The 18,247-nt window shown below is 40.3% G+C and overlaps 1 long non-coding RNA gene across 1 annotated transcript; it reads right to left on the bottom strand.

The window, feature by feature from the left end:
* Window positions 1–10,958: 10,958 nt before the first annotated feature.
* LOC125325122 lies at window positions 10,959–17,908 on the bottom strand. The gene is made up of 2 exons (XR_007203212.1): window positions 17,667–17,908; window positions 10,959–11,812 (listed from the first exon to the last, which is right to left on the bottom strand). It is a non-coding gene; the product is annotated as an uncharacterized LOC125325122 (long non-coding RNA).
* Between the last annotated feature and the right edge of the window lie 339 nt (window positions 17,909–18,247).

Raw genomic sequence — 18,247 nt, 5'->3', positions numbered from 1 at the left:
CTATATCCAAGACTTATAAATATAATTGAAAATAATAAAAAGTTGTTGGAAAAAGACAAAAAAGCTTGACTTCCTGCAGGTCACATAGCTGACCTGCTCTATGTAACATATTGCTGAAATGCATCAAAGCTTCATTTTAAATTTTACACAAGTTATACAGAATATCTCACCCTGCAGCTCTGTTGTACCACACAGAGCAGAGCTTTGCTTTAGATCATGAATTCATTTTGCTGTGAACTTCATGTCTTAACTAGCACAAAACAGGTCAGAAATCTAATCACAAATCTGGTTTCCAAAAATCAGGTAAACTCAAAATTCCTCAGTCAAAAGGCATAAAATCCTCTGTCTTGCTCAAAGTTTATCATCAGTTCTTTTTTCGTAAGTATAAGTATGAAGTCTTATTGTGCTCTCTTCTGTCCTAGGGTAAATCCAAAATGTCTTTACTGCAACCATCTCTGTTCCTCTGCTGCCCTCCTGGAATGCAGGAACAGAACTTTTTTTTTTTTTTTTTTTTAATTTAAAGAATATTTTTACTCAGCCTAGAACATGGTGACAGTCATAACAACATGGTGACAGTCATAATAAAACTCATTAAGCTACCTCAGAAGGATGCATATAAAATTACACCCTAACTAAAACCTCTCCAGAACAAAGTGACATTGATAACAAGAAAAAAATTACTAGAGAAATGTAAGATTCTCTAAAGCATGTCTTGTAGGGAGACAATAAGCTCCTGGTGGTGTCAAGACCATAGGAATCATAAAAACAGAAAGAGGGAGCAGCTGTGGGTTTGAGAAGTGTGCGGATGGCCTCTGTTTTTGTTTCTTATCTTATGTTACGTCATCTTGTGATTCTTTCCTACCAAGACCTCTCAAAAAAAGCAACTTTAATCAAAGCTCGTGTTAGAAGTGTCTTAACATAACAAGCTTCTCAGTAATAAAATCACACCACAAAAAAAAAAAAGAGAAAAAAAGAGAAAGAGAAAGCGAAAGAAAAACAGAAAAAGAAAGAAAAAGAAAAAGAAAAAGAAAAAGAAAAAGAAAAAGAAAAAGAAAAAGAGAAAAACAAGCATTTATTCTGGTGTCTCCTACTCCACATTGCTAGGCCTATCTGGTATGCCTATAAAGTGGAACTTTGTCCAGGAGAAATGACTTCCAGGGAGCCTTAATCTCTAAATCTAAAGCAGGACATCCCCCCTGAGCAGAGGCAGCTCAATCCCCAATACCACCACGAATGTCTCTCAGCAGAGATGCAACCACCAGATGGTGGCATTTCCACTGTATAAGGTACTATGGTGACACTTGAGTTGGCATGTAATTAACATGATTCACAGCATGCGTGTAATTTCTGTGTAAGAGAAACAGTGTTTTAAAAGGATCTATAAGCCAAAGGACAACAGTCTTTCAGGGCAGGCTCGAATTGTTTGTTCACCATTTCCACAATACCGAGCATTACTAGGAAGGCAGAAATTTTGAATTAGGGAAAACTGGCTCTGAAAACTAGCAATGACAGGCAGAGGGGAGCATTTTTCTCCTGAGCTACCTGATAAAACCTGGGTCATGTTCCTACTCCTGCAGATATCTTCCACTTCATCAGTAATAAGTTTACATGCATCTTAGGAAGAACAGTTGCTTGGGATACAAGAACTACAGCTCTGCAATGGGGACAAGGAAGAAACTCTATATACCTGAAGCTGTTTTTATTTCTCCTTTGTGAGAAGTCCATCAGTGGATGTGATCCACAAAGGGATTTGTTGCTGACAAAGAGCCATTAGGTACTGCTCCCTCTACAGTCATTTGCAAACTGCCACAGACTTTCCCTTAAAAAGTAACTTTATCAAATTAATTTCAAGCTAATTTCTTGCATTGTTCTTATACGACATCAAAAAGCGGTAGCCAGCAATAACAGTATGAAGTAGCATTTTTCACCTAGACATCTTTTGGAGCTGAAACTGCTTTGTATTTGACATCCAGGAAACAGTACTTCTGTCTTTCTAAATTTTTGTTATCTTCTGGTTTATCTCCTAAAGCAGTTTTGAGAACTTAGGACTGGAAGCATCCTCGTGGGTCATCAAGTGCATTGGTGAACAGTATCCTACTGTCAGTCTCTCAATAGCTGACAGTTCTTGCCACTACAATTTCTTTACTGGGAAGCAATTACAAGATGCTAGTCCTCTACTGGTTGGTAATTTTCCCATGTTTTTCAGACTAAATTTGTTTGTGCCCAGTTTTTACTCAATTGTTCTTGTGCTTCTGTTAATATTTGGGCTATCAATGATTCACTCCTTCCTGAATTTTCCCTCCTAGATTATTCCATGGGATGATACAATTCTGTCCCATACAAAATATAAATTGGCAGTAATTTACATAAAGTAAATTCCAGATCTTTAAGAATTCCTAGAGGACAACTTTTATTGCTCTGTCTCATTGCTACCACCCTTCCCCCTCTTTTCCTCACACATGTATTTACTTAGAAACTTGTAATACAAGTTACAATACACTCTGCCCAGAGTAATATTGAAGCTTTCAGTTCCTTTTACCTCTGCCCCAACATAGCTGCATTATCAGGACTCTCTAATTCAAAAAGGGTTAAGCCAGAAAAAAAAGTTATTTTACTTCCACTGTCTCACTGATGAGGGGTGCCTTTCCAAAGTTCTGCTATTGTAGTCTGCAATTGCATGAAAACCTTTTGCCAACAGAGTATGCCAGTATTCTCATATCAGCAAAGAACTTCTTGTGTAAATACAACCTTGTTCAACATCCTAGCAACCCTGGCACAGAATGAATAGAACAAACAACCTGCTTCCTCACCCCTGAAAATGTATTTGAGCATATTAGCTGGTCCTGTTGGGCAGCTGGAACAGACCTTTCTTGCCTGGTACTTCCTGTGTCATTAGTAGGTAATTTCAAACTCCAGGGCTGGAATGTTACTGTGCACTCTGACTGCAGAGTGGATTGGACAATTAGAACAAGACAAAACTTTCTTTCCTTTCTTCAGCTAGTGTAGAAGAGAAAAGTGTTCCTAAGACACTCAGGAAAATGAAAACTTAACCCTTCTGGAGTTAATATTTTTTTTGCAGTGCAGAATTTATTTTACTTTACAAGTGGTAAAATGTCACAACATCTTGGTAGGTCATTAGTCTCAAGTGTTATTCCAGTTGCACTGGGTTTCAGTCTGTACTTCAGATTATCACTTACCCTTCCTCTGTCTCTTGTCATGGACACATGATATGCCTTCCCTACCTCAAATTATAACAAGTGTGGAAGCCACCTGTCCTTACCTTTTATGTTTTGCCACTTGACCTGGAAAATCACTGTATATGAAAAAGGGCCTGTTTTGCATCACACACTCCAATGAAACAGTAAAATTATACATGAGCACAATTCAAGTCACAGAAAATCATGTCACTGTCTTTAGGGGGCCAGCATTTCTTCTTAAAAGGTTTGGCTTTGGCAGTTATCTAATCTTCTCTATTTTATTATAATGGAATTAGAAATAAAATGTCCATTATTTACCTCTTTTCAAACAAATTATAGTATGAACTGTCTCCTTCATTTTGCTGCAGCCTGAGATGTAAAGTGTTTAGGAAATAAGTTCTCTAAAGCAGTCAGTAGATTCAAGCTCTGGATCTGAGTTGCTTTAGAACTTTCAGAAAAAATATCAAAAAGTGACGAATGCTCCTTAATTGAAGCAAAACCAGAAGGCCAACCACCTCAAGGGTGTCTATGGCTGTGATGGATCCTCTTACCCTCCTCCTGGAAAGCCTGAATGCTTTTATGCCCCCCTGAACTGCCTGTACAGCAACACATATGGCATGGGGAATAAACAGGAAGAATTAGAGATCTGTGTGTCAACCATGATCTCACTGGGATTACAGAGACATGGTGGGATAGCACACATGACTGGAATGTTGTCATGGATGGCTATGTACTTTTTAGGAAAGGCAGGCAACTAATCAAGGTGGTGGAGCTGCTCTTTATATAAGGGAGAGCAACTGGAATGTATGGTGCTCTGCTTAGGGCTGGATGAAGAATGTGTTGAGAGCCTGTGGGTAAGAATTAAGGGGCAGGATAACGTGGTGATGCTATTGTGGGTGTTTAGTAGCAGCCACCTTGACAGGTAAAAAAATCTATCAGGCCTTCTACAGGCAGCTGGATGTAACATAGTGATGTTCTCCAGGGGTCAGTACTGGCTTTGGTCTTGTTTAACTCATTCATCGATGAAGTGGATGAAGGGCCAGAGTGTAAGCTGGCAGACAGTACAAAACTGGGAGCAGTGACTGATATACCAGAAGGCTGTGCTGCCATTCAGAGAGACCTGGACAGATTGGAGACCTGAGGGGAAAGGAACTTAATGGAGTTCAACAAAGGCAAATGCAGGGTCCTGCACCTGGTAAAGAATAACCCCACACAGCAGTATAGGCTGGGGGCTGACCTGCTGGAAAGCAGCTCTGCAGAGAAGGACCTGGGGGTCCTGGTAGACAACAAGCTGTCCATGAGCCACCAGTGACCTTGTGGCCAAGAAGGCCAATGAGATCCTGGGGTTCATTAGGAAGCCAGCAGGTCAAGGGAGGTGATCCTGCCCCTCTGCTCAGCCCTGGTGAGGCCAGATCTGGAGTGCTGTGTCCAGTTCCGGGCTTCTCAGGACAAGAAAGACAAGGATCTACTAGAAAGGGCCCAGAGGAAGGCTATGATGAGGGGTCTGAAGCATCTCTCTCATGAGGATAGGCAGAGGGAGCTGGGCCTGTTTAGTCTGGAGAGGAGACAAGTGAGAGGGGATACTGTCAAGGCACACAAATGTCTTAACAGCAGGTGTCAAAAGAATAGGGCTAGACTCTTTTCAGTGGTTCCCAGCAACAGGACAAGGGGAAACAGGCAGAAATTGATGCACAGGAAGTTCCACTTGAACATAAGGAAGAACTCCTTTACTGTAGAGAGCACAGACTGTGGGGAGAGTCTTCCCAGAGAGGCTGTAGAGTCTCCTTCTCTGGAGACATTTAAAACCTGACTGGGCGTGATCCTGTGTAGCCTGCTCCAGGTGAACCTGCTTTGAGGGGGAAAGAGGATTGGACTAGATGATCTCCAGGGGTCACTTCCAACCCCAGAGATTCTGTAATTCTGTGATAATCTGTACCTACCTTTAAAAATTGTCTTTGGAATTATTAAACAATAAAAATGCTCCTGGGACTTGGCAAGACAATCTATCTGTGATGGCAACTAAATAAAGCTCATGCAAATAAAGAATTTACTAAATTGTTAATATAAAATAACTAGTATCCTAGAATATAATTACTACAGACACATTTACTGCCAAAAGCTGAGTAATATCTCTCAAAGACAAAGAACAGCAATCTGTAGCCAAACCAAAAATCCCATCTTTTCAGGTGAACCTGTACTGAACAATTGATTCGATAAAGCTGGAGGAAAATTGGGTTTTCTTTACTGCTGAATGTGAAAGTAGAAAATCCTAGGTAATTGCCTCATTTAAGAACACAGAGGTGGTATAGATCAAGAAATGTCACAGAATTACTCAGTAGGCATCTGGGTGGGGAGAAAGGAGCATACCTTTACAGCAGCCAGAGGATTGTGTTCAGTTTGGCTATGAGAAATGAACAAACACGTCGGTAGGCAGCAGAGAGGAAGAGGTTCTTCATGACTTGGCAGAAAGATAAGGAACAGGGACACAGAGATACAAAACCCAAACAAAATTCTGCTAACAGAAAATAGAAGAAAAAATGCTTTTGGGTTTCAGAGCATTATTCTTCCCCCTAGATCTGCATATTTTTTATGTTAGTAAAACAAAAAGTAATACATCGTTTGATCCCATGTAAAATATGTGTGTGTGTACATACTCATGCACGCACATCCTAGAGAAGTGGGACCATGGAGTAGTGGTTCAGGGACAGGTGTGCCTGAGACCCAGGGCAGCCATCACTGTTTGCAGGAGTGCAATCAGAGCTTTCCTCCCATGAAGGCATAGCCTCAGGATCCAGGTTACAGGAAAGAGCATTCCAGCCATCTACCTAAGTGAATTAAAGCCGAAGATCAGGTGGGGTGGAGTGACACCTACGTGGCAGTCTGGCAAGGTTCCAGCTGAAAGGATGAAATCCTTACCTAAGGTGATTAAGCAGAGTCCCATTTACTTCAGCAGAGCTATGACATTTTACACTAAGGGAGGATGTGACCCCGTTTTCTTCCTTTGTGTCACGTTCTTATTCACAGGTGCACCAGAAGGCAGAGATTGCAATCACATTACACCTCGTTCAAGACACAAAGACCTGTACACCTGCTATTACTGCACACCTTCCTTTCTAGTTCACTGGGATTTCAATTGTGTGCTTTCATTTCATGCTCATGCAGGGACAAACATGTCTCTTTAATTCAACCTATTAGCATTGTCCTCTAATCCTACCCTTAAAATAGCAGAACAAAGGTAGTAAGTAAAATCTGTTTTGCTTGAATGTATTCAGAATGCATTTTTTTAAAGGCAAACCACCAGATTTTCATTAGCAAAGCAGTGAGTCACCCTATCAACTGCACCCAGAATAAATAAGAATGGCATTCATTGAAACTGAAACTGTGTGCTTTCCCTTAATGGGCAAGTGTCTCTCAGGAAAGCCTGGTAGGAGAAAGTTATCCAGCTTTTTGGGATGTTGTTCCTTTCTCCTCAGCTGTGAAAATTAATGAAAAGTTTTTTTGAGTCCATGGAAACACAAAAGATACATTAGATGCAAAACAACACTCTCCATTCTTAGTTGCTAGCAAAAAAGGTCTCTATCACAAAAATTTTCATAATAAGGGCATTCCTACAGTCATGCCTGATACCATATCATTTATTATCTTTTTTGTTATTGACAGTCTTTTTTGTAGTGCAACAGTTTAACTGAGGAATGCTATGCATGAACACATTGAATGGGAATATAAGGACAATTAAAACATGAAAGCAAAATAAGAAAACAGCATACTAGCAAAGAGACAGTCTCACACACTCAATTACCTTAATGAAATGTCTTATTCCTTCAATAGTCCCATTAACCTCATAGGTAAATGAGGACTTAAAACTTCCGAGCATAACAGAATTTGGCCTAAACTCTGGATTAAAATAAGATGATGGAACACTGCTCTTCATGGGTTGCCTATCAGGTGTGGATGCTAGGAAGGGCTGGCAGAGGAATCTTCCTGTGAAACTTTTCTTTCTCATGAGAGGGCAGTTAGAGAAATCCAGCTTCTCACAGCTTCTCTGTGAAAGCTTACGTTCTCATGCAAACTGGATGGGCAACAGTTTGAGAGAATGTAAACCATTTCTGCACCTGCAGGTTGTTATGAGAACTGTGAAAATTACTTTCCTTCTTTAAGAATAATATATGGAAATGGGTATCTTACTGCTCAACCTATCACCTTGGGAGGTGGTGGGTCAATAGGCCAGTCATGTAATTTCTCTTTTGCCAACCATGCTATAAAAGGTATGGGTGATTAAATGAGGTCGCTTTGGCCGTACACATCTGACCTGGACTTACGTTGTGATTTTTGCCATCTCTCTGGGGATAACAGTGACAATCAGGGATCAAGGCTACCAAGCAATCACACCAGTTCTCCAGAACCAGATTTTGTGTGTCTTTCGCTGAAATTTTCACTAATCCGTGTTGTGTATTGTAAGAATTTGGGATATGATTTAACTGAAAGAAGTGACAAAACAATGTTTTTGTGTCATTATCTACTGCCCCTTTTCGTATCTGCTTGTGTTCTTCAGGAAACAAAGCCCCATGAAGTTACTTACACACTTGCAAAAGTCTGGGCTTTCCGTGATGGCCAGTCCAAATGATTTACCTAAGATCTTGTAAGGTTATTTAAAATATCCTTCTAGGAAGCCCAGCAGCTTCTGACTATTTGTGTATGCACTTGCTGTCATAAGAAACCTTGCTGGCTACCAGGTACTGTATCAATTCCTTGAAGCAGCAGTCAGACAGGAAAACCTAGGGCAGTCAAAAGGTTACTCTGAAGATGGGACACTTTTCTGGCAAACTATTCCCTTACTCAGTGTTTACTATTCTTTGCTCTGAGTTTGCCACTGCAAAGGAATGTCACCATTCCTTTAGAGGTGGGGAGTCACATTAGAACCTTATTTTAGCATAGAATTAATCTTACCTGTTTATTTCTAGAGTTTCAGCCAGTCTTATGAGCATCTTGACTGACAGCACCTGCATATATTCCATAGCAAAGTACTCCACTGCCTGACATATTCGCTTGATTAGAGAAGCTACTATTTAGTCCATGTAAAATTTAATCCTCCTCTCTATATAACAAGACTGCTTAGAAGGGCTCTGAAAGTTTAGGATTCTCTTCTGTGATTCTGTGATTCTTTATGGTCTGAATTATATGGGAAGGCCAGGTTCTTCTAGGGCTTTTGAAAAAAGAGCCCCTCAGCACTGAAATTTCCTTCATTTATAGATAGCTAACATTCAATAACTAACCACACTAATCACACACAAACCCTGATCGGGTATACTAAAGTTTAGCCATTCAGAAACTTTTACTGCATGCATCCATTAATGGATGCCTGTGCTGAGAAATCATAAATTTCTTTTTCAGAACTGCAAGCTATCAACACCACAACCATAAAGGTAAGTGCTCAGCACCTGTGTAAGCCAGACCCTTGCCATATGTCAGGCTGTATGTTCATAACCTGGAGCAGGGAATGCATATAGGTGTATTTGGAAATGCAGACTTTCTTCTGTCATGCTAGCAAAAAATTGCTCTGACAGCCATTTCTTCCTCTATCATCTGTGAAGTTCTCCTCAACCTTCCCTGTGGTTTTGTGGCACAGATGCCTGGGAATTCAGTGCAACAGTCCCCTCTCAATAGCAACCCAAAAAGAATCCCTTCAGGCCAAATATTCCCACAGGTATGTATATTCAAATCCCTCTAACAGCCCTCTAAGCCTAAAAGAAATATTTCAAGTGACAGAAGAAGGGAAGCTTTCATGTTTTTCCCCTTACAGTCATCCTTTGAGACCTAGAAATTGCAGAGTATATTTTTCCATTTCAGAATAATTCTTACAAATGTTTCATCATAATCTAAATTTCATCAAAACTGGACTATGGCAGAAGAACTTGATGATGAGATTCACTTTGAGATCTCCATGTTTATTTCTAGTTCACTGTCCCTTAACATATTTATTAGTGACATTTTGCAATATCTTACGTCACTTGTGACTGCAAGCCAAGACGTGATGTGACTAACAGAAAAGGGAAATCACAAATAATGATATGCAGCTAAGTATAAATACCCACCTTGCTTCAAACAAAAAAGAGGAGTGGTAAAAGGGGGAAAGAAATTCTCTGTGACATATTTTTAGACAGCTTCATGAAAAAAATCCTTTTTGGAATGATTTCGATGACTTATTTTAGTCTTTCAGAGCTCCAAGTACATTGTTACAAGCTGTCTCCATTTGTCAAATCTCTCTTCAGTGTTGCAGAGATCTATGCAGAGAGAAGAAAGAAACACCAGATTTCCCTTAAAAAACTCTGGGCTGAAAGCTAACTATTTTTAAAAGTAAGGGACTTGTAAGGGGTTTGTTTTTGGGGTTGGGTTTTTTTCTGTTGGTGGGGTGTTTTTTGGGGGAGGGGGGGTTGGGTTTGGTTTTTTTTTTGGCCAGCCACTGGTAGTACAGATAAATTTTCCTGTATCCAGACACAAAAAAAGAAATGCTGCCAGAGAAGCTTTACATTATAGACAAATCACCTTTCCTGTATTTGTGTGTCCTTATCTCGCTCATGTTTGCTAAAAGCCAGTAGCCTTGCATTCATTGCTAAAAGAAAATCTGCTTTAAAGATGAAGGCAGAGGTAGATACTGGGTCATTCCAGGCTGGAGAAAATAAATGCATGAAATGTTTCTGTACATAGCTCCTGTGTCTTTGAATGGCGGGGTTTGTTGTTTTTTTTTTTTTTTAATAAAAAAGGATCAGTAAAGTAGAATTTTTTTTTTTCCAAGCCTTACTGAATTTTCTGGTACTGTCTACTTTCAAGCCTTCTATCCTGATACTGATTTCTGACAGTATGCATATGCAAGAGATATGTGCACATCTCTGCATGAGTCAGTCGATAAGAGAAAGAAATTCCAGCAGTGGTGGGAACCCTGACTCCCACCCCATGCCTATGCACTAGCTGCTGAATGCATTTGCAGAATGCTGTTGTGTCTCATGGCATAAAAAAAAAAGCTCCAAAAGCAAAAACAAACGCCCTTTGGTAAGCCATTGCTAAGAAGTGTTTTCACATTCTTTGATTAGCATCCACAATATTAGTAGAAAAACAACCTCTAAAAATAAGTGCATGAGGTCATGCTACAGAGGTGTTTAACTTGAATCTGAAAATGTGAAGCATCCAGTACCATGCACTGATACTCTTCCCTTAGTGTGTAACAACCCAAGACAACTAGCCTACTGCTAGTTGTCTCCTTCCTTTTCCTTTTCCTTTTCCTTTTCCTTTTCCTTTTCCTTTTCCTTTTCCTTTTCCTTTTCCTTTTCCTTTTCCTTTTCCTTTTCCTTTTCCCTTTGATGTCTCTTGCAAGTCTTATACTTAGCATATCTCTGCCTGAACAATGACTGCAAGAAATGTAAGCAGTTACTCCTGATCTGTTCAGCAACTCTGTAATAACTTCTCTGCTGCAGGACTGACTGTCAACAATTTTTCCGACCACATAAAACTCAGTGTTTTTTTACTGAGACCACCTATTCATTCAAAGAAAATAGTATGTGTATGAATGGAGAAAACAGTGTAAATATCACGGGATGAAGTCTAGACAATTCTAACAAGAAAGAACGTCAAATCGTTTTTATTAAGATGTGGTCTTCTAGGTGATATAGTGACTCTCAACATCCACTAAAATCTGATATGCAGCAAACATCAAGAAAAGGTTCCTAAATGATAGACTACAGGGAAAAAAACAGACAGGATATCAAATCCTGAAAGAGAAGTGATTTGTGTTTATTCATTACAAAGGTTTTTTGCACAAAAGTCTCTTTCATATATCAAAACTAATATCAATTTGCCCTGACTTCCTCTATCTCAATAAATAACTTTGGAAATGCTGCAATTCCTCAGCTGCATTTAAAACATTTGATAAGCAACCTTTTTCATATACTGATATACAATTTATATGTCTGAAATGTGTCTTTAACACAAGTCAGAAGTGAAGGGATCAAATAAATCTCTGGTATAATTATAAGGCTTCCAAGTGAGCTAAAGTAAGATGAATTTCACTCGAGGCTTTATATTTAGCCTGGAAACAACCAGCCTGGGCATCTTGAATGAGACAGACCCAGCACACGTGCAAACGCTACAGCTGCCACCGTGATGCAGATGCTAATAATTCAGCGGCTTTGTACCCTGTGATTATGCATGTGCTGTCTAGTGGTTCAGATTAAAGAGTTAAACAAAGTGCTTCTCCCTCCCCTCTTGGCGGAAGATAATTCAAACCCATCTGATATTCACAGACAGTTGGACAGCAGCTGAGGTTTCATTAGGAATCCCACATATGGCCAGAAGCAACATACACCTCGGTGTTTCCGGGAGCCACAGGCAGCCAGAACAGATGGTAGAAATCATCATCCCCAGACAGTCATCAGGGGAACCTCAGGCCACATGCTTGAATTTTTCTCAATGAAGCGCATAGAAGGCAGGCATTCGATCCATGTGACGGCAGCTGCCGGGTCCTGGGGGAGCAGGAGGCAGCGGAGTGGAGGAAGGCTCTTGCAGGTTATTAACAGGTCACGCTGTGACATTAGCAGTCCGGAAATATCGCCTCTCCCAGCGGGCTAAAACAAAAGCAAGGGAGAGGTTCCTCGTAATTCAAACACAGTTCAGTGCTTACAGATTACAGCACATAATCTGCTTGGCAACAGCACAGCGCACAGAGACACTCTGCTATCTGACTTCCCCCTTTCTTCTAGCTGCTTCCACTAGAAGGAATCCTTGATGCAGCAAATGTCCTATGCAAATCTCGAGGGAGGAAGAGCACAACTTCCCTGCAATTTTCAGAATGAAACCCGGAGGCAAGGCTGATGGTGACAGCTCAACTCCCTCATTCAGATGTCCCTAACCTTTTTGTTCCATTTGTGACATACTGTATGCAGCATTGCTCATTGATCATCACTGCCTGTCTGAATCACCCAGCCCCTTCTGTGAGCAGTGAGACTTGCTACAACTGTCTGCCTCATTAGAGGGAAAATTTCCTTGGTGACATTTTGGAGGAAACAAGACATTTGGAGGAATAGTCTTAAAATATTGCATTTGACAAAGTGGATGATTTTAAAAATTATTACCCCAGCCCTACAATAGCCTACCCCTTCAGTCTCACCACAGCTCTCCTGTGCATAGCCAGCCATGCACGCCAGTCTGCAAATGGAAGGTCTCCAAACCCCAAGCCTGTTTTAAACCTTTGTGCTCAGCCAAGCACTCCAGAATTACATCCTGGAGAGCACACTAATATAAATATACATATGTTGTGGGCTTGTGTGTACAGAAATAAATGAGTGAGGATGTTTGCGTGCACGCATTTGTAAATACAAATAAAAGTACTCCATTCCCAGAAGCTACTTCCTTTTTGATTGCTTACACATTATAAGTATAAACTGGAGTTTATCAGGATCTGAAGTGGACAGATTTTGCAATTAAATATGCTTTAAGATTTTTGTTATGCTAAGTAGAGTTTTTTACCAGTCACCTTTCTCTGTTGAAAAACTTAGTTATCTACCTTCTTTGCAGGACTCTAATTTTGGGGAGTTCCATTGTTTCCTGCCTTGTAGAGTAGGCAGCCCCCACATACAGTTCTGGTCTTTTTTTTTTTTTTTTGTACTGTGCTGGATCCTGCATTTCCCACTCTCTTCCTTGCCTATTCAATCCTGGTAGCCCCTAGGCAGATAGATCTCAGCTGATGTTTCTCAGCTTCTCCAATAAAATTCAGTGCTCACTGGACTGTTGGTTAGAATAACAAATCCTAAGTCCTGTCCTAAGGATCCTTTGCATTCTTTGTGTTGTACAGGGAAACCATGAGTGTGGACTGTGCAGTGTCTGATACACTGGAGCTTTCCAGTAGCCATTGCATATGACCTTCACCATTACCTGACCAAGCAGCAGAAACCTGGATTTCCCATGCAAACACTGACCATTAGTCCAGGACTTCTGGAAGTCAGGAAGACTGGCTAGGAAGTGAGAGAACTGAAGCTGTACTTGATACTGCAAACTGATTACAGCATTCTGCAGCCTATTAAACCCCTTTGGAAGCATTTACTCATGCCTGCAATATGGGGTGAAAACCTGGAATTACTTTACCACTCTGTTAGGGTTTCATTAGCCCAAATGAGCAAGGCTGTGGATCTGGCCATGCTGTCAGTCCTGAGAAGTGAAATACAGTGTGTTCAGCAGTCACGTGAATTCAGCAGATATCCTGGAAAGTCCCTCCTGTGCTGCAGCATCTTCTAGGCATGGGCAGTGTCCCAGTATATTTTCTGGTAGTGACTGGAGGCAATGGAAAAAACAAACCTGTGCAACATCAAGCTGGGCAGCCCTACACTGAGCTGGTGCCTAAGTCACGCCTGAGTGATTCCAGGCAGGATCCTGCGTCACAGTGCAGTGGCAGCATGGCGTCCCTGGCCATTCAGCAAAAGGCAAGGTTTGTGGGGAGAGGTAAATTCTTTTATAGAGGAACTGTCAGAAGTGGAAAAAGTGAGCAATGTTAATGCTCACAGGATGCTCTTCAAGCCTGAAGCCAAAGCAGGAACTTCATGAGTGGGAACAATTAGCTGTTAACAGTGATTCCTAATTTTCACAACCACTAAGGTTTGTGAGACTAGAAATGATGATCCATTACATCCTCGTGCCAAAATCTCACACTTGACATCATTTCAAAACATCTTATTGTCTGTTTGTATGTAAAATACCTCAGCTCTCAGAGACTTGAGCTTTTGCTTCCTTGTCATACTTTATGTACAATTTTCCCACTGGCACTTTTTTAGAAGAGTATGTGGTGGTAACAGTAAGAACACTTATCATGACAGTATATTAATAGAAAGGCAAGGGAGAGGTGGGGGGGATGTTTCTGGGGCTGCAAGAAGAAGTATGCAAATTTCAATCATCATAAAACATTGTTCTTTTTTTCAAAGGCAATTCTATTAAGTACAGCATTGCCCACCAGTTGGAGGAAGTGATTGTGCTGCTCTGCTCTGCACTGGTGCAACCTCACCTTGAGTTCTGTGTGCAGTTTTCAGCACCACAATATAAGAAAGACATTAAGCTATTACAGATTGTCCAAATGAGGACCATGAGGGACAGTGAAGAACCTGGAGGGGAAGCCTTAAGAGGAGTGGCTGAGGAAACTTGGTTTGCTCATCCCGGAGGAGAGAAAACTGAGTGGAGACCTCATTGTGGTCTTCAACATCCTCATGAGGGGAAATGGAGGGGCAAATACTGATCTCTTCACTCTCGGCATCAGTGACAGGACTTGAGGAAATGACCTGAAGCTGGGTCAGGGAGGGTTTAGGTTGGATATCAGGAAAACGTTTTTCACCCAGAGGCTGGTTGGGCACTGAACAGGTTCCCAAGGGAAGTCGTCACAGCACCAAGCCTGACAGAGTTCAGGAAGCATTTGGACAATGTTCTCAGGCACATGGTGTGACTCTTGTGCTGTCTTGTGCAGGGCCAGGAGTTGGACTCGATGATCTTGATGGGTCGCTTCCAACTCACCATATTCTATGATTCTAATTTTTTTTCCCTTAACAAGGAAATTACTTTTATCCTAGCAAGAATTATCTACAGTGTTACATCTAGACATGGTCTTCTTTATTATAGAACATTTTTGTATAAGCCACTTTCAAAAAGGAGCTTTTTATGTTCCATCAACTAATGAGAGTTAATGTCAGTGTGAAGAATAGGATTTTAAAAGAAATAGGTTAATGATGTGGGATGAAATTAGCACTTGTGAAAGAAGTCAAGCTGACAGTTCCCCATGAACTCCTTATTCAACAACAGATGAATGCAGACCTGCTGGGAGTAAGGACCTGATGGAGTTGCTGTGTCTGACCCTTCTCCTGCCCTTTAGTGCCATTCCGTGCTGCATGTGCTCTCTAGACCAAAGTCTCCAGTGACCATCTCGCACTGCATTCCCCTTGTCCAGCTCCATCAATTTTGCAGCAGCATCTGCTCTGGCCCAGGTAAACTCAGAGATTTTCTATGCTGTCCCACAAACACAGCAATTAGCCATTCACTTCAGACATGGCAAGTCAAATCTGATAGCCTGTCCGACAGTAAACCAGCACTAAAGGTCTCAGAGGTGCGTGCAAAACTAACAGATACACAACACCAAACATTTAGGCATGTTTCGAACAATCCTGACACAAAGAGTATGTTTATATTTATCTCTAAATTTTCATTGACCATGTTCCCTGAAAGCCCTTTTTTTAATAAGCTAGAGTGCCTACAGTAATACTGGCCTTTCCCAAATTAATCTTGTTTAAAGTTGTCAGTGAGATGAAATTTCACGGGTTTGGGGGGGTTTTTTGGCTGTATCTCTATACCAGTTATAAACTTGCTGCCTTCAGTGTTACTGTTCTGGTACTCCTGTGAATAGGAAAGGAGTCAGAAAACTGACTTAAGGTCATTCAGTCATTGACATTGAATTTTTATTCTATCGCCATATATCCATTACCCTCCTAAAATATTTCTACTTTTATATGGGAAACCATTAAAGGGAATCCTCATTTTATGAAAGGATTTCCAGAGTCATAAATACTTTGTGTTGTTCCTTTTTAAGACCTGAAGTTTTGCTTTAGAAACAGGGAAAAAAAGCAATTACTCTTTTCAAGGGAAAATTGCACCACTGACTTTTACGAGGCATGCAGCTATGACTATTTTCATTCTCTGATTCAAGCTGACAGCTCAGTTACTTGTCCACTCATTTCCTGCAGGTGATAGGGGCAATACTGGTCAACAATATATCAGTCGGAATTGATGTATCCATGGGAATCAAAAAGGCTGTCCAGCAAATTTTACTGTATGCCTCAGCCTCTCAAACATGGCAGCACACCATGTCTTTCCTACTACTATAAGCCAAAAGTCCATGTTTTGTTCTGAGAAGAGCTCACGCAAAATCAATAAGAGCAATGGTAAAAATCTTAGCTTTGTAAATAATACCCACATGAGGTTCTGAGCCACACAAAATGGTAAGAAAAATTATAGTAACAAGGCTGAGATGCTGAATTGCAGCAGAAGTATGTTGTCACATACCATATATTAAGGTAATAGCCTGTGCCAGTCCTGTGGCATTAGCACAATATGAACATCCTGAAGCAGAGTCACAATCAGCACATTCCCCTTGGCTCGCTGTGGAGTGTAAGGACAGAGCTTCACCAAAAATGTATGGGCTCATTTGCAGACAAAGCAGGGAGGATATTGCAACTTCTGGCAAGGCAATGAAATATGCAAGGCTGAGAAGGAGCAAATTAGACCACGGCAGAGAAAGCAACTATCTCAGAGCAAGCTTATGCTATTTTCCTACTCTGGCACAGTAGCACAAAAAATCCTCGGAGTGTCAGAAAGAAGCAGGCTGAGAAAGGTGATGGGAGGATACCAGAGATGCAGCATTAATTCAGTGTGATCAGTCACTCAATCCCTGAGTTACTGATTGCCAAACATAACCCTGCACTTTCAGAGAATACAAGCACACAGAAAGATTTAAGAAAAGCAAAGGTACATTAAAAGCATGCATGAGAAAGCCAAATACTGAGAAAATAATAAGGACCAAGAATGACAAACAGAAAGGGAAGAACAGAAATAAAGGCAAATATGCACCGAACAAGCAATGGACAGAGAGATAGGTAAAGACCTAAGCAAAAGTAGTGATTAAAAGAAAGGTTATCCCACAAATATTTTTGTAGATTTTTTTAGCCTCCGAAGAGGGAATTGATTTATAACAATGATCTTACCAGAATGGAAATGAAAACCTTCTTTCACTAACAGCTATATAAAATTTATAGCTGTAAATCATAGACTACTCTTTTTATATTGTTGTCTTTCACAGCTGCTACAAAAAAAAATCTGAAAATTTAAATGACAAAGCTTCAAAATTTATCAAACAAATTAAAAAAAGCTGAAAGGATACTTTTTTTTTAGTGAACTTTAAAATGGTGGCAACAGTGAAAATTCTATATAACCGTGCTTTGTTATCACTATATCAACTGTGCCAGCTTTTCACATATGCAAATACTTGTGCATTACTGATTGCCTGATGTGAAAGCAGGAATAAAACTCAGTCCTTTGAAGTCTTCTCTCAGTTTAGGATTATAGGGTTACAATAATGATTTAGTACAGCAGGATTTCCTTTCATAAAAGGGTGCCATTTGCACCAATGCTTCTTGTTGCCATTGAAATGAATTTCAGATAGCATAACCCAAATGTCAAGAAAAACAGTTTCTGTATTTTTCTAACATAGTGTCAACCTGAAATATTAACAGTGTCTGAAGAAAAATTGTGTTGCACTTCTGAAGGAACTCCCACACATAGCTGTAAATATTTTCTGACATGAAAAAATGGCCATCTGAATCGGCCCAGCAAACTTCTAAGTCAGAACTCAAATTAATATCTCAAAAAATACACTTGACAATAAAAAATACTTACAGTTGTTTTGTTGGCTTCTTTAAAAAGTGTAACAAAGCCTCAGGTAACTAGCTGTCCCATTGCACAGCTGGATTTGACAGGAGATTACTTTTCAGGAGGAGTGTTAGGTAGTTAAAGATCTCTTTCAAAATTTCCCTGTGATTATTTCTATGGACTTAGAAAGCCATAAATAGGACCCCTGATTCTCCACCTCTTCACTCAGTGTTCACAGCAGACTTTAGCTTCAGTAGAAGTGGAAAAGACTCCCCTGAAACAAATGAGGACACATGCCACTTGTCAAAGGGCTGCATTAGGTAAATCTTTACAGACAAACATTGGGACACTTGATGAGTTCTAGCAAACAAGAAAGTACCAAAAAGTACTACATGTCTTTTTCTAATAACTAAGCTAGGAACCTACCATAAATTATAGAATTACTTCAAAATAAAAGCAAGCAAGCTGCCCCTCTTCTTCCCAACAATAAAGTCTTTGAGACAATGAACTATAATCAAATCCACTTTACGTGTCATATTGCGGATTTTAATTAACTGAGCATAGAATCACTTCCTACTACACAACATCTTGTGCTACTGATTCTCCTG

The sequence above is a fragment of the Corvus hawaiiensis genome, chromosome 4, assembly GCF_020740725.1.
Source record: "Corvus hawaiiensis isolate bCorHaw1 chromosome 4, bCorHaw1.pri.cur, whole genome shotgun sequence".
Classification (NCBI taxonomy): Eukaryota; Metazoa; Chordata; class Aves; order Passeriformes; family Corvidae; genus Corvus; species Corvus hawaiiensis.
This window is presented reverse-complemented; position numbering and strand designations above follow the sequence as displayed.